The 16,141-nt window shown below is 44.7% G+C and overlaps 1 protein-coding gene across 1 annotated transcript in view; it reads right to left on the bottom strand.

Moving 5' to 3' along the window:
* CTDSPL2 (CTD small phosphatase like 2) overlaps positions 1-15,039 on the bottom strand; it is a 43,353-nt gene extending 28,314 nt beyond the window's left edge. Inside the window, exon 1 of the mRNA XM_037396252.1 lies at positions 14,882-15,039. The gene's annotated coding sequence lies outside the window, so the exon portion shown is untranslated. The remainder of the gene's footprint in view (positions 1-14,881) is intronic.
* Between the last annotated feature and the right edge of the window lie 1,102 nt (positions 15,040-16,141).

The following is a 16,141-nucleotide window of genomic DNA, read 5'->3' as shown; positions in this document are numbered from 1 at the left end:
ATTCTGTGATTCTGCTGCTATAGAGCATATTAACCTCCTCGTGTGGACACAGCCTATGTTGACAGAATATTTGTTTTCTGCTGCCACAGTACACCTCCCTTCCAAATGACAGAAGTAAGCCAAAAAACACTCCCTTTCCTCAGAGGAATTGTGCCCATACATCAATTTTTGCCATCATTTTGCCATGACCAATGAGTGTAAAAGATTCACACTGCAAAACAAAGCACACTGAAAAATTTTGTGAAATATATCCGATTTTAACAACCACAATATTCTTCCTGCATTACTTCCGCAGCATTTCTTGAAACATTTTTTACGCAAAGCCAAGAAAGAAGTAAAATATTTTTTTTAGATTTTGAGCAAGAATGTCAATGCATGCTGTCTATATTGTAGATACAGATATAGAGATGGATGCATGACCAACACACACAAAGCCGTGAACTGTCACCAAATTTAACAGCTGTGACAACTGATACCTGGGTTTCAATTTGTGAGCTACCAGTGGCAGGTTCAGTGGCTCACTATCAACCAGCTCGGATAGCGCAGACCTCGCTGCTGAGAAAATGTGTTCATTTCTTTCAAATATTTCTGGATATACAAGCTGGATCACAGTGGGCACATCCACAGAAAGAAAAACCAAGAACAAATATTTTCTTCAACTTCCTTTTAAACAAACAATACCAGTCATATTTCATCAGCACATTTCATTACTGTAATGTGACCCAGATTTCAAGTATGAAGAAACATCCCAATGAGAAGATGTGTTCATTGAGCTGGCTGAAGTCCATTCACATGGTACTAGTGATGCTTTCAAGAAACACAAGATCTTACGCTAGTGTACAAAGAAGCCTGAGTCACCATGGGAAATGGACAAAAAGTTGGTAAGCCTATGCCAGGTCAAGAGAGAGAAATATGGGACAAACGATAACCACAGTGTAATGATATACCTGTCTGGACTCACAACAAAGTCAAGGGAAATGACTTATAGACAATGTCTTTCATCCAGACAGGCCCCAAAGCCTTTACAAACTTCAAGTAAATGTTTTTTGTTAGTTCAAAGATGTTGAGACTTTTCCCCCTCAAAGACTTTTGGCCTTTCTTTAACCAACTTATTCTCCTTCCCTAGAAAATTACAGCAATTTCATGTTATTCCAGCTGATGTATTTCATATTTTGCAACATACACTATTACCTGTCACTCTCCTCAAATCTTTCAAGTGTGTTTTTCTGCAACTGCCTCCTAGAGAGACAACTATTAACTAGGAAACCGTGATTCAAAGTCTGGAAGTAGTGCTAGTATAATGTACATAAAAACAAGATAAAAAGACAATGACTTATAAAACCAGCAAAACACACAATATGTACTATTCAAATGTTGGTGCTTGGCTATGAAATCTGGATAAATATATAAAGAAACCACAAGTTCCATCAAATAAATAGCTAGCAATTGTAACTATCAGAGATCAAATGCAAATGGCACCTTGTAAGAGTCGGGCCAAAGAGAACAATATTGTCTCAACATTGCCAACAGAGACCTGGAGATGGAATGTGGTCCTCATGGACACCCAGACACAAAGACCCTGGGAAGGAGAACTGCACGGTATGAGGAGTACTATGCCGCTCCCTGCTACCTGGGACTGGAAGGAACAACTACAATAAGGCCACATACCCGCTGTCCAGAAGATGGATCACAACCACTGCCATAGCAACGAACCAGAAAACTTGAACTTCAGGTGAACTTTTCTTCATTATAATACAAAAACACACCTTCTGGCCTGAAGCTACCCGCCTCTAAGGCAAACCACGCCTCGGGCACCCCTCTTTGGACATGCTGGTAACCGTGCTCAAGAAGGTGAGACTGGCAACAACCCATGGGCCAGAGGAGGAGCGAGGTGTGTTGCTCGGCAATAAAAGATGGTGCCTTAGCAACCGAACCTTGGAGATCTTTCCCACCAAGGATCACGAGGATCGGAAGGATGGGTGGGACGCTGCCTGGACCTGGGACCATAGGGACGCCTTGGACTCGTGGTGGTAGCTATAATCCTCTTTCCTTTCTTTTTACTTTACCTTTCCTTCCCTCCCTGCCACTCTATCACACGCCGCTTTACGGGCAAACAATAAAGTTGTGCTGTTTGATCAAAGCATAACCCCTTGGCATGGTCACCTTGATTTTTTGCACTTTGAGATCATAGTAAACGAACCATCACGAGTCCACTGTGTGGACGGTGACATAACTCTAATTTTATCTTGCTTCATTGAAAGCACCTTTTCTTCTCCCTCTCTTTCAGGTTACTAAGTCATTTCAACCTGAAATAAAATCATGCTTGGAAACCCTGGTCTTCAGTCCCCATGTTTTAACGATGATTCCTCAGTATGTCTGTCTCAGGCTCACATACATAGTTCTACTCTCCCAAAGATTAACCATCTCCCCTAAACAAAAGATTTTCATAGAAAGATTTTGCCAAAGAATGAAGGTGCCTTTTCACAACTGGCCTTAACAGATAATAGATTTTTTGTTACTTTATTTTTCTGCTCTAGCAATCATATTTCTAGGCACCTTTGTTTTGCCATTGCGTTGCTAGTGAGGCTTTGTTTTGATTACACTACATGCATTTGGAACTGAAAGTTTATTCCCTCCTGGCCAAGATATTTTTATCTCTGCGAATGTGGGTACATGCTTCTAATTAATTCAGTCTTTTCAGTTTGGGTCAGACTACTAACCAAGAAATAAAAATGGAGAGCTGGGTTAATTGTTGAAGAGAATCTCAGAACAGAACCCCAAAATCTACTGCCAAAGAAAGATACTATTTACAGTCTCTGATGTTGCCAAGACAAGCATTTTACATTAGTCATCTTCAGATATTGCGGAGCTCACCAATAGTGGAGATGTTTTGAAGTACAGATTTGCAGTGCCCAAGTTTTAGATGAGTGGATAACGAATTCCACTACAAACAGCACCGTTCCTGTTGAGATCCTGGAATGGACCAGCTGTCTTTAGACATATTAGGCTCTCTGGACATTTAATCCATGCTGCTAGGCACACAGGGAGCCTATTTTTGGAAGCCATCTCCCCCTTGTTACAACCCGTGGTATAGACAGGTTGCTAAACACTTCCTGAACAGACCTTCCAGGATGTTGGCTGACCACAAAAAAATCCTAATGAATTACTTTTTTTAATTGTTCATCTCATCCATATTAGTTATCTTTTTAATTAAAAACAAACAAAAAAAAAGTTAAGAGTAATAAGCTCAAGTAAGTCTGTGTTGGATTACAGAAGCCATGGTGTAACTTTTGTGTTTGTTTTGAGAAACTAGTAATTTTTGCAAGGTCTACACAGACAAGAGAGCTGCCTTTTGCTTAACTTCACCAGAAAACCTAATCTTGCTCTACTTCACCTTAATCCTCCTGTGGTATCAGAACCACAATCACATATTCCACAGGACTTTGTCAGGTTGATCTCTTTTTAAAAGGCTAGATAAAGTTTTGGCTGCTCCTTTGGCCTTAAAACAGAAGATTATTTTTATTGTAGGATAAAAACTCTTTAAATGATAATATGATCCTTATTGTCCTGGAAAACATAAAGCTTCAAAACCTTTAAAAATAGTTCAAACTGTGCTCTCTACTTTATAAAGGGGTGCTATTATGGTTTTCTCGCACCTGGCCTTCCTGTTTTAAAATAAATAAATCAACCAACCCTGTTATTAAAAAGGGGGGAAATACCATCACAGTCAAGATTTTTATCAATTACTGTCCATAAAAATTTTAAACTAAATGTTTTCCACTACATATACATGCTGATTTAAACCTGACTTTCATATTCCATTCTGGCCTTTTTCTTGCATGGAAAAGATCATTCTTATAAATTGCAGTCTCTAAGATTAATTTGCTAATTTGTACATGTACCCAAGTTAAAAACTGATACGAAAAGTAGTGCTAAAGTTCTACCAGCTTTACTGATTTGTGAGCGATACGATGTTTTTACATATAACCACAATACTGAGACATTATCAACTCGTATCTCATTCAGTTTCAAAACCTTACCTGAAAGGAGTTTCAGGGACCTGTCTGATCCCATCACAATGAGGCTATTTTACACATTTTATTTTCTGTCATTAATATTTTTTTCTGTCTTATTTTGGGTCAGAAATCCCCAGGAAGAAACAAACCTCACAGTGGAAAGTTATAGAAAGTTTCTGGTCAATATTCCAATACAAAGTATAATAAGCACAAGTTACCAACAGCAACAAAAGTTTTGCAAGCCAAACCTATCTGCATATACGCTGTAATGTTTCCATTCTACTTCGATTCTACCTTGAATTTTGCTTATTTATTTCACAAACTAATTGCCTCCAGTTTGGTCTAACATATCTCTGCCACTTCAAAATGTGTAAGATGTAATGAAACAATAACTATGTGGCTGTAAAGCAGCAGATATGGCTCTTGCTTGGTAAACAAGCAGGGAATTGCTCTGTTGAGTGAGAAGATAAGTGTTTGCCTGGTGCCTTACTTTGGAAAGTTTATGTCTGAGAAAAAGGTAGAAGCTACAGCACTATTAATACTACCGTTACCGATGCCATATGGTACAGGTTTACATTCTTAAGAAAAAATGTAAAACCAGCTAGTATTTTAGTATGTCTGGCAACCTGAGAGCCTTTTGGAGTCAGAGCAAAGGAAGGCTGTGCATATGTATTATGGGGCATGGATTCATATGCTACACTAATAAATCTGAATGGAATAGAGGCAGCTAAAGTCCACTAATCTCCACACTCGATCCAGAAACCTGTATCTCTATGTTTTAAAACAGAGAAATCTGCAAGAACAAGAAGTGCTGTTGTCACCTATAAGCTTACACAGTTGTTAGATTTTTTTCCAATGATTCCTCAGTATCAAGCGTCAACCTAGCCTCTCCATCAGGAACTCCACTGGACAGGAAAGGCCTGTGCCATGTTCCAAAGCAAAGCAAGTTTTCTTGAGCGCGGTTAATTCATTAGATTATGAAGCAGTTACATTATAATTTGGGAGAATTTTCTAGATATTGAGGAGACCTAATTTAATTTAAATAACAAACCTAATGCAAGTTAACTTAAATACCAAATAAATACTTGGAAGAAAGTTAGTTGTCACCTTTGTGCCATATAGTACCTATGATAGAGCACACAATACTTTTCAGTAGAAATATTGAATAAATAATTTAGCAAAATCATGAAGCAATATTCTTGATATTTATAAACGTTTTAATGGAAATAGAAGGAATGCTTTCTAGTTTCCATACCTCCTTCCTCCACACCCCTTCCAGCTCCATAGGTACTTTTTCATTGTGCATTACGATCAAGGGGAAGTGGGTAGGGGGAGAGGGAAAGAAAAGGCAGCCTGTCTTTCAGCAATGCTTTTTCCGACAATAAAGTCAGTTTAAGGAGCTATTCATTCCTCTACTGACTTTGCTGCCTTTCAGCATGCAGTTGCAAGACACTAGTTTTTGCTGGGGATTTGGCACAGGGAGCTCCAGCCTCCCCTTCTCCAGCACAGCTCACTCTCACCCGCATGACAGAGTTTGCTGCTCTGACAGGCTGTGGCTCCACGACAGCCTAAACCCATCTAACTGCCGTCATACTCCTGCACTCTCCCTGACGCAGCTCTGGCGCTCAGCTAACCCTCCATTTAGCCATATTTTTAGGCCAGTTTAGTAAACAGAATCACAGAACAAGGGATGGAATGAAAACATACAACTCCTGGCAGGGGAAAGGACGGTTTCGAGTAGTAAGCCAGCAAGCCCAGGGCATGGCGTTAAAGCACTGTACCATGATCACCCATGTATAACCACATAACTTAACACAACTGCTCAGCTGTCAGCATGTTCTCTGGCACAGTCACATATGGCATCAATGGCACAGCATCCTCCTGGATGGTGCTCAGGAACACGTGGGAGAGGGCTGTTCCCTACAGGCAGGAGAGAGGAGGTCACCCTGTTTTGAAGGAAGAGCGCTTAGCTGGGAGGATACAACCTGTATCTCGCTGCTTGCTCTCAAGGCCAAGGAACACATCCTGCCCGGTTTCACTGCCTGGTCAGTGGGGGACTGCAGCAGCCAAGAGACTGTTCCAAGCTGCTTTGGAACCACAGCCTCATCTGCTCTATTATCAGCCGTGAGGCTGGGTTTTTTGTGTTGATGTGATCACTGAAACTATTCAGGTTTAAAATTTGCCTTTTCTGGCATGTTATTTTAACAAAGACCATCCGGTCACAAATTTTTTAAAGCAACAGTATTTTATGTCATGGGTTTCATTCGCTTACCGTACTCTTTGATGGGCTGTATTCTTTAGCATAAATATTTACAAGCTTTTTCTATTACTGTTGATTTTTTTACAGCCTTGTTTCTACAGAAAATAAGGCTTAATACATTTGCACTGTCCATAACTGTCTGTGTGTCTGCCAGTCTTCCCCAGGTAAACGTGGAACTCAGTGACTACATCAACACTGTTTCACAGAGGGAGAGAAATATCAAATATGCCAAGTTCCCACAAGTTTTCTGAAAATGAAAAGCTATGTAGGCAAGACAGACCCTTTTAGCACCCCCAATAAGCAAAACAGCCACAGCCCAGTCCTTACCCCACATCCACTCTGGCTACACACAGACACACTCCACCCCGTCTCCTTTCCTAGCCTACCTCTACAAAAAAAAAGGTCAGCTCCTGTGCAGAGGCAGGGCAGTGAACGAACAGCTATGCGTTCTGCTCCAGCACAGCCAGCAAATCCAGCGCAGGCACCGCAAGCACCAGGAGGCAGAGCAAACAGGAGGTGCTCTGACTAGGGGTGGGGATACTTGAAATGCTGTCGCTAGAGAGGAGGGGGCTGGAAGGTAAAAGGAATACAAGTCCGCAGGAAAACAGATCTTATCAATTCTGCTGTTCAAGAAACAACATATAACTAACTGGATTATTTCAGCTTGTGATTACCTTGTTCAGAAGAATCCTCGTTTATGACACAACATGACAATAAAGTAACTCAGAAATAGAGTTTGAAGAAAAATGCTGAGAACACCATTCATGTAAAGGGTTGACACCTTTTGTCCCCAAGCACTACAGAGTAGTATTTAAAAACCTACATATTAAAGTGGGTGGGTGGAGGGGAAGTCATTCTCTCCTCATCCTTTCAGTATCATATACATTATAAAACAGAAATTATTTTTTTGAACTCTCTTTGAATACAGAGGGTAAACAAAGTCCACCCAGATTAGTTTAAACAACCATCTATTGCAAACAAAGTTAATTCAGCAGACTTTGTGCAAAAGCAAATGAGGAGTGTCCACCTAGCCACAGGCAAAAGAGCAGAGCTGAGCTATGGAACTCAAGTAACAGGTGAAAAAGCACCCGTTCAGGTACTCAGAAAGCTCTGTACAGATTCTCTTCTGTACTTGCTTCTATTCTATGATGGCTGACTGAAGGCTTTTAACCCTCTGATACAGCCTTTTCACATCAGACTTGTCCCATTCTATCAACTGCCATGTGCAGATTCTCACTCCTTTCACAAGAAGCTTAACTTGAACAAAAAGTTTAAAAGTGGGTGGCATGGCACCTTTTGCCTTCTCGTAAGGCAAGATGCTGTTTAACATACATCTGCACCAGTTTTTTAGTTTGGATCTAGCCTGAGGTTTTGAAACAAATCTCATCATCCCCTCTACAGTGTTTCGGTTTGCATAACAAAGCGGCCTCAGAGCATACCAACTGGAGTCCTCTGCCTGAAACTGAACTGGAAGACACACTTCCATCACTACAGGTCACGGGACCAGACCAAGTTAAAACCTCCAGAAATGAAAACGACATGCACATCAAGTCCTCCACACCAACAGACTCAATCTACAGTTCTGTTCCTATTGCACCACACAATGTTTGACAGTACAGATGAAGAACTGACAACACTCTAAGTAAGTCGATGTAAAAGCACTGGGTTTATCAGCATTGTTACTTTAGTTGAAAAATAAAACTAAACCATCAAACAAACAAGAAAGCCCTATACCCCTTTACCCTAGTAATACTGACAAAATACCAGCTATCTAAATGCAGACACAGAGCCTTTCAAATTCCCAGCAAATGGCACATTAACAGCTAGCTACTCCTCCAACCTTGCAGTACCTAACTGAAAGGGAACAGAAAATACCTAAAGAAGAGAAAGAGCAATCTTACTGAAATAACTTTTTGAAAGCATGGACCACTGATGACAAATGTTTATTTTCTAATCTTATACTATTTTATGGTTTAGAACTCTATTATGTTAATTAACTCAGGACATTTTTATATTAACCATTAATCTTTGAGACTGAACATTATCAAACAGTTCCCAGGTATATAATAAACCAATCCACTATCAAAAAAGAATTATTTTCAAATAAGTCCAACAATGTAATTAAGCATGACACCTCTTCACCCAAAACTGTATCTATACAGCCCATTTTTCCAACTGAGCTCTCAAAGACTTCTCTCTTACGACAGCTAATAACCCTTCTAGTCCCTCAGCAACACAAGACTAAGGAACTATAAATCCAGTAATTACAGTTGTTTAAGAAGATCACTTCAGCTACACTGAAGTCTCCAAAAGTTTCTTGAAAATCTGTATTTTTAAGAACATAAATTAAAAATATCAAGATTCCACTAACATTCTTGGTTTCTTCTTTAATATTCATTGGTTCTGTCTTGATAAGCAAAATAAACAAGCTTTTCCAATATTCCAATATTTAAATCTATTTAATTACAACTGCTTGGTCTTGACAAGAGTCTAAGGTGTCAGATACATTGAGCTAGGTAATACAACCAAATAGACTATATTTAAATTTAGTACACACAAAGCCCATAAGTGCCTTTAATGTTCTCGTGTATATTTCTGCTATCTATAAGTTACCTTCCTCCCCTCCTCCACAAATAATAATAATAATAAAAAAAAAAAAAAAAACAAAAACCACACCAAACCTTAAAACGTCTGTTCATACTATGCTTTTCTTTGGCAAACATGGAAACATAACTGCTGCCCACGTAACTACTAATAACTAGCTTTCTCTTACTGTCTTTATTTACTTAACTTCTGACAGACGTTATTGTTCATTATTTCTCAGACATGCATGCAGATACAGACACAGGACTGCAGTACAAGCAGCATGTTGCAGTTGTCCACATTTTCAAACATAATTGAGCTCAGAGCCCTCACCTCTAGGATTTATCTCCCTCTCAGGTGAAGGATTTGAATCAGGTGACCAGGCATCACAGGGCACCCCGAAGGCATTATTTCATATAAAAGGAAGTCTGCTGCACCTAAATGAGCTCCCCTAGGATAGTAAAATTAGAGAAATTCCTAGGAAGGGGAGAAAAGAGACAACTTAGGTTGTGTTATCTCATATGAAAAGGGTACTGGGAAATGAAGCAAGGACAAAGGAGACTACAGATCCTAGCTGTTACCTCAAGTTAGCCCACTCCTTCCTGAAATAGTGGATACTTCAAAAACACCAGATAGGAGATGCAAACTACAGAAGAGCGAGCCTAGAGGAAGCTATCAACAGATGAAGCAAAATCCCACCACAGGGGGTAAGAAACAAATATATCTGCATTAGACTCTTTGCTCCAGCACCTTCAGCCCCTGTACGTTAAGCAGAAGATGCTGAGTACCCTTGACATTCTACCTAGATTAAGGAAATCTATGTGTCTAAACCAGAAGTTTTACCTGTATACTACTACCTCTTAGAAATGTGAAAGGAAGGGGGAAACACTATTTTTCCCTAGTCAAACATAGCTAGGGTAACAAGTCTCCTAGTGAGTGCAAATGCAACTCGTGCTGGCAAAAGCAACCCCTTTGTGTAGGGGTTTTACCACTAACTAGGCTGATATTGCTGTGCCACTGAAGTCTTTGTGGTATAGTCTAATCCTTAGATTGAATTACCTACCTTCCTCTAATTAGCACCTCCTAAAATATAGGGTGAATCAAAGCAATCATGTTTTAGAATTGCCTAAAGTAAACGGAGTTATGATTTAGACTGAATCAGTGCAGCTAAATCACTTAGAACAACTGCTCTGATTTGATCCAAGTTCCTGTTAATTTATTAATTTAAATTAGCTATTCCTAAGCATAGCCTAAATAAGGACAGGTTCCTTTTCTTTCATATGAAGCTTCAAGGATGCTAACATGCCCTACAGTATCGCCTTCCTAGCCTTACTGTGCTGATGACACTCCTGCTGTGTTGCCACTGTGTGTGTTTATACATGTAAAATAATTTATTCATAAGTAAATTCTAATCCAAATTTTTTTCGAGTCTTTGATTTTTTTTTTCTCCTACTTGCACTTGGTATATTGGCAATGAATGGTAAGATATATTTTTTTAGCATTGTGCTACTTTAAGTAAGTATGCATAGCTTATTTTCCAGATGCTGTGGAGTTAACGGTTCCTTTTAGTTAAACTTATTTTCATAATGTTATACTAAAAGTTACAGTACTACAATAAATATTATGAGTTCAAAACCAGAAGTGTTTTATGCCTTCTAACAAGATTCTGCACCCAAAAGAAAGAAATTCTGAATTCAGACAGGAGTGTTAGGGATAACTTCAATTTCCATCATCTCTTCTTCATGCAACTCTGATATCCGTGTCGTTGGTGGACAGAGGATCCTCATTAGATCTAATGCAACAGATAGGTAGCTTCTTAAATGTTGGCTTTAGGGTTATTTTTAGCTAGATGCATAGAAATCTGATTGATGGGGCTGGACTCTCATGAAATTTTCCCCATGGGGAGCTCTATTTTTTTATGTCAATACAGCAGAGATCAATGCAGCTGCCAAGTTAATGCTGTCCACCAGAAGCTGCACGTTTTCTTTCCCTTGGCTTGTCCACAGATCATGGTATTACCATAAATACCAACCCATGAGATAGGGAAACTGAGGCAACAAAGGACATCTGTGAGATCACACATCTGACAGTGCTGGCAAAGGTGAAAATACACTTCAGGCTTATACTCAACTCACTACTTTCTCATACCAGATCATCCTAACAAGTGTTTTCTTTGGATCACAAGGTACAATGAAAGAACTTATTTTCTGTAGTTAAGAGGACCTTAATTGAAGTAATTACTGAAACTGATCTGATTGGGAAGTAATCTATTTAGAAGCTAAGACTGCCAACTGGGATGCCACCATCCCACCTCTGAAACTGATGCCTTTACATGTTGATGATTGCACACTTAATTTTTCAAGTGCTATTGAAAAAGTCTTCATCTGTGAATGTAAAATATTTATTTTTCTAAAATACTAAACAATGGCCATCTAGGCAACTCAACATGTAAACAACATGTTATATTGGCTTTCAAGAATCTCTGTGTATGTGAGCTTCTCCAAGCAATCAGAAGAGACACACTGCACTGCAACTAACGCTGCACTTCACCAAATTAACCTATGTTTAAAGTACTCTATCGGGCCTGACTGTCAAAATCCCTGCCCGAGACAGCTATTCTTTATAAACAAGCTTGTGAAGAGTTCACCATTCCCTTACAGGATGAGAGCAGCATGATTCAATTTAACTAGTAAAAATTGCAATCCATTATGAATTTGATTAATCAACTATGCACTTATACTGCATACTTGCATTTTCTGAAGACTTAACTGGGAAGTATAAACATCAAATGAACTTTTCATATACAACAGATGAAAAGCAATCTTCCATTTAAAATTTACAAGAGATTGGTGCCAACACTTTAGTGGTAAAGTAAACTGCCAGTAAATGAAAGAATTTCATTCACTTAGGCCTTTACTTTCTGGGTTAATAAGAGTAAGAACTATCATATCTGATCTGCTCACAGTAATGAATCAGAAAGGCACTTGTCAGAGAGGAAAGCTCCTGAGAAAGTATGGGATAAGGATGCAGTCACAAGGGGGAGTGTGTGTGTGTGGGGGGGGGCAGCCGTTAAATCAGGGATAATCTTAATAATCCTGCGCTGACATTATCAAAGTCCAAAAACTATCACAATAGGATCTGGCTCCCCTAGGGAGACCAGGCTGAAAACACATGGATGGGAAGAAACTTGTACGGGGTTTGAATCGGGAGAAGGTGCAAACCCACAAACTCCAAAAGGCATTTTTAGAGTTGTACGATTACCCTGGCCTCAGATGTGACCTTGAAATTATCATGACGATGTTCCGGAACTTCCAGTTATTCCTTCAAAAGGGCCAGAATTCTCAAGCTTCTGTCAGAGTGTACATATGTCTAGAAATGCACATTAATTTTAAATTTCTGCCAAATTCCAGTCCTGCTTGATATATCCTGCTTTTACAGACTCACAGAATGGTTGAGGTTGGAAGGGAACTCTGGAGTTCATCTTGTCCAACCCCCCTGCTCAAGCTTTTCTTGCAAGCTCTTGCCAAAATAGTTCAGCTTGACTTTCAGCATTGGTTCTCACAAAAATGTGCAAGTACTCCCAGTCATTACTCCACTTGCACCTATGAAAAAGTTTCTTCCATGGGAACAAAATACTTGCGTAGAAAACTTTCAGAAGAGGAAAGGTGATTCTTAAAGTCTTCTGCAGACACTACTTTTGTTGGAGTAGTTGTCAACCTCAACAGCATTACAAGCGATCAAAGAAAATAAAAGCCAATACAGTATGGAAAAACTTTGTAAGATGAAGACTAAGTTTCCTTTTGAATTCAGTTGACTTTTTTTTTGTTTGTTTCTTCAACTGCTTAATGCTATTCAGCCTGCGACAGTGTCACATCAGCGTGCTGGGGAATCAACACAGTGGAAGGAAGTTAACACTTGCGGTGGAAATCTGAAGATGGAAAATTACCTTCAGATTATGAAAATACATGTACAGCTCCAGCATCTGTGGAATGTTTACAACTTTAGAAAAATGGCCTAACTGTACCATTAAATCTCTGGGACAGACTGACAAGAGAATATTTTCTTTAATGAAAGAACTTCCCCGCATGAAACAGGAATGTCAGCTTCAGTGCATTCTCCACTGACTGGAACAGGATCAAGTCTTAACTAAGTTCCACACAATGTTTTCAGGGGAAAAGTGGAGACTGTTTTATGGAATTTAAGTTGGGATTTGGCTTGCATCCTAGAACATATATCTTGGTATGAAAACTGCTGAAATATTTAAGTGGGCAAGCCACAAGTGTCCTTGGAGCTATCCAGTCACTGGAAGTCACACAGGCAAAGCCTCCTGAGGGAGAAAAGCTTGAAGTGGGAAGGGGGTGGGGGGTGAGGGAGGGGCAAATAATCTTTGAATCATATCTGTTATATAGAACTGTTCGCTTCTGCCTACAGCATGAAGTAGTTACAACTTGTTTTCTGCTACTGTCACAGATCCAATACGTTACTCTAGCTAAATCATAATCTCTTCCTGCCTCAGTTCATCCATGTGTAAACCTGGTTCTCTAACTCTTACCTTAATGTGTCATGGGGCTTAATTAATAACACTTAGGTCTTTTAAGCCCTCTACAAACATTAACTACTTCTTGTAACAACTCTCCGAGGTATTATTATCCCCATTTTACTGATGGAGAAATGGCAACAAAGGTTGTGACTTGCCCAAGGCAACAGAGTAATAGGTATACTTAGAGATCCTCTTCGTGGACTACTGTATTGTAACAGTGGAAACTTATCAAGAAAGGCAAAGTCAATAACTGCAATCTCAAAATCGCTTTTTAAAGTGCACCATAAGCAACTGCAAGACTATGAAACCCCCTGACCAGCAACAATAGGCTTGGGCTCAGAACAAGTGCTGCAATCATCACCGCAGAGAAACGAGTACCCTAGGCAGACCTAGGCGAGAGCTCACCCAAACCGTCACAAAGAAATAGCAAGACCTGTCCACTCATGTGCTCCTAAGTACCGTAAAATTGAGCAACAGGCTTGTACAGTATTCTTCGGTAGCACAGAAGCCAGCAGATAATCAATGCGGTATGTGACACGCTAATACCTTCTGCTGCGTTCCCAGTATTGACAGGGGATGCCGGTAACGGGTTCAGAATGCGGTGGTCCCGCGCGCCAGTGGCCGGCACATCACGGCCGCTGTTCCCCCACCTCCTGCCCTCACAAGTGACAGCAAAGTTGGCGTTACTCCCCCTGCCCGGCCGCGCTGACAGCCTTCGCAGCAGCCTTCTGCCGCCCGGGATCTCTGCCCGGGCAGCCCGCGGCGTCGCGCCGGTGCCCGGCACCCGGCGGGGAGGCGGCGGGGCGGCACACACACACACACCCCGCCCCGTCCCGTGTGTGTGTCCCCGGAGCCGGTGACAGGCACGTCCAGCGCTGCCGCCCGGGTGGCGACAACAACAGCCAGCAACAGGCGCGTCCTGCGCGCTCGCTCCGCGGGAGCCAGCGGCGGACATGGCCCGCCCGTGCGCAGCAGGGGCTGGGATGCAGCCCGCGGAGCTACGCCCCCGAGCCGGCCCGGCCCGGGACGCGCCCCCGCCGCCCGCCGCCCCGCACGGCGCAGCCCCCGCGGCGCCCACCGCCGCCCGCGGAGCGGGACGGGACGGGGCGGGCGGGACGGAGGAGGCTCACCGCAGGCCTCGGCCTAGAGGGGCGGGCGGGGGGTGTCAGCGCGGGGGTGACAGCCGCGCCGCCCGCTCCCCCGCGGGCAGGGGGCCGGCCCGGGCGGGCTGCGCTCCCGCTCCGGCGCGGCCGGGGCTGGCTGGCCTCCGCGGGCGGCGAGGGGAGGTGAGCGGGGAGGGACGGGCTGGCTCCGCACGCAGAGGGGCGCGCAGCCCGGCGGACGGGCGGGCGGACGGGGGCCCGCCGCGGGGCAGGCCCCGAGGGGAGGCTCCCGCCGGTCACTCCGGAGCGGCCACCCCTCGCCTTCCCCACCTGATCCCGGGCTGGGACTTCGCGCTGGCTGAGCCGCCGCGGCAGTTACCTGTGGGTGCGGGGTGCCGGGGAGGCGAGCCCCTGGTGTCCGGGTTCCCGGCGGCCGGGCCGGGCCGCGCCGGGCCGGGCGGGCGCCGCTGTGTTTACACCGCCGCCGGGGCTCCGCGCTCCGCAGCCGCTCAGCAGCCAGTCGCCATTTCCCGCCTACCGACCTGCTACACCGCACGGAGGGACCCGGATGGGGAGAGGGGCCGCCGCGCAGGCGCAGCCCGGCCGGGGGAGGGGGGCCTGGGGACGGCGGCGCCGGGGCAGGCCGGGAAGGAGGGAAGCCGGGGCCTGGCGCGGGGAGCGGCGCCCCGAGGCGGCGGGCGGGCGGGCGGAGAGCGACGCGGGCCGCGGCGCAGCGGGGGTGCGGGAGAGGGCCCGGCCGCCTCCTTCCCCGCCGCCAAGGGCGGGAGGCTGCGCCTCGGGCGCCGGGGCCGAGCCCGCCTCACGGGGAGGAGGCAGCGGCCGCCCTCGCTCTCTTGGCGCCGCGCCGAGCCGAGCCGGCCGGCGGCCTGCCGCGCTCTGAGGTGAGGCGAGGGGCGAGCCCTGAGAGCGGCGGGGGGCGCGGGCGGGGCCCGGCGGCGGGAAGCTGTGAGGGGAGGCGGGAGGCGTGTGGCCGCCGCAGCGCTCGCTGCCGGGGCCCCGCCGGCCGGGGAGCTCCGCAGGGTCGGGGGTGAGCGGGGGCCCGGGCTGGCCCCCGGCCCGGTTCTCCTCTCAGCTGTCCCAGAGGAGGCGGGCGGCAAGGGAGCGCATCCCGGCGGAGCGGCGCGGCCGCGGGTGAGCGGTTCCCGGGGAGGGCTGGCCACGGCCGGCCGGCACCCAAACAACCGGGGTCCCCGGGCCCCGCCGCCCGCTCCGTTCCCTGCGCTGGTGGCCTTGCTGCCCCTCTGGCAGCCGTACGGCGTCCCCCGGCCGGCCAGGCGGGCCTTGCCTCGGAGGCTGCCGGCCGCCGGCCCGGGGGGCACCGTGCACCCCAGCCGGCCGCTCCGCCTGCCCTGCCCTGCCTGGCGTTGCTCGGCTTAGGGAGCTTCGCCGCCTTCCAGAGCACAAGGCAGTGCGAGTTCTGTGGTTTCACTTGCAGTTTTAAGACGTCTGTGGAGTCTAGTGCGAAGTTTTATTTGCACTTTCTGGTTGTTGGTTTTTTTTTAGGCAGCCTCTTTCGGTGTGGAGTGTTGGGCATGCCTTGGTATTTGAGTGACTTAATGAAGCAGCTTGACCATCTCGTGCACTAAAGTGTAAGAGGATGTAGCAAGGTTAGATTTGT

Source organism: Falco rusticolus, chromosome 7 (genome assembly GCF_015220075.1).
Source record: "Falco rusticolus isolate bFalRus1 chromosome 7, bFalRus1.pri, whole genome shotgun sequence".
In the NCBI taxonomy this organism is placed as follows: Eukaryota; Metazoa; Chordata; class Aves; order Falconiformes; family Falconidae; genus Falco; species Falco rusticolus.
Note: the sequence above shows the minus strand (reverse complement) of the source record. Positions and strands in the feature narration are given on the sequence as shown.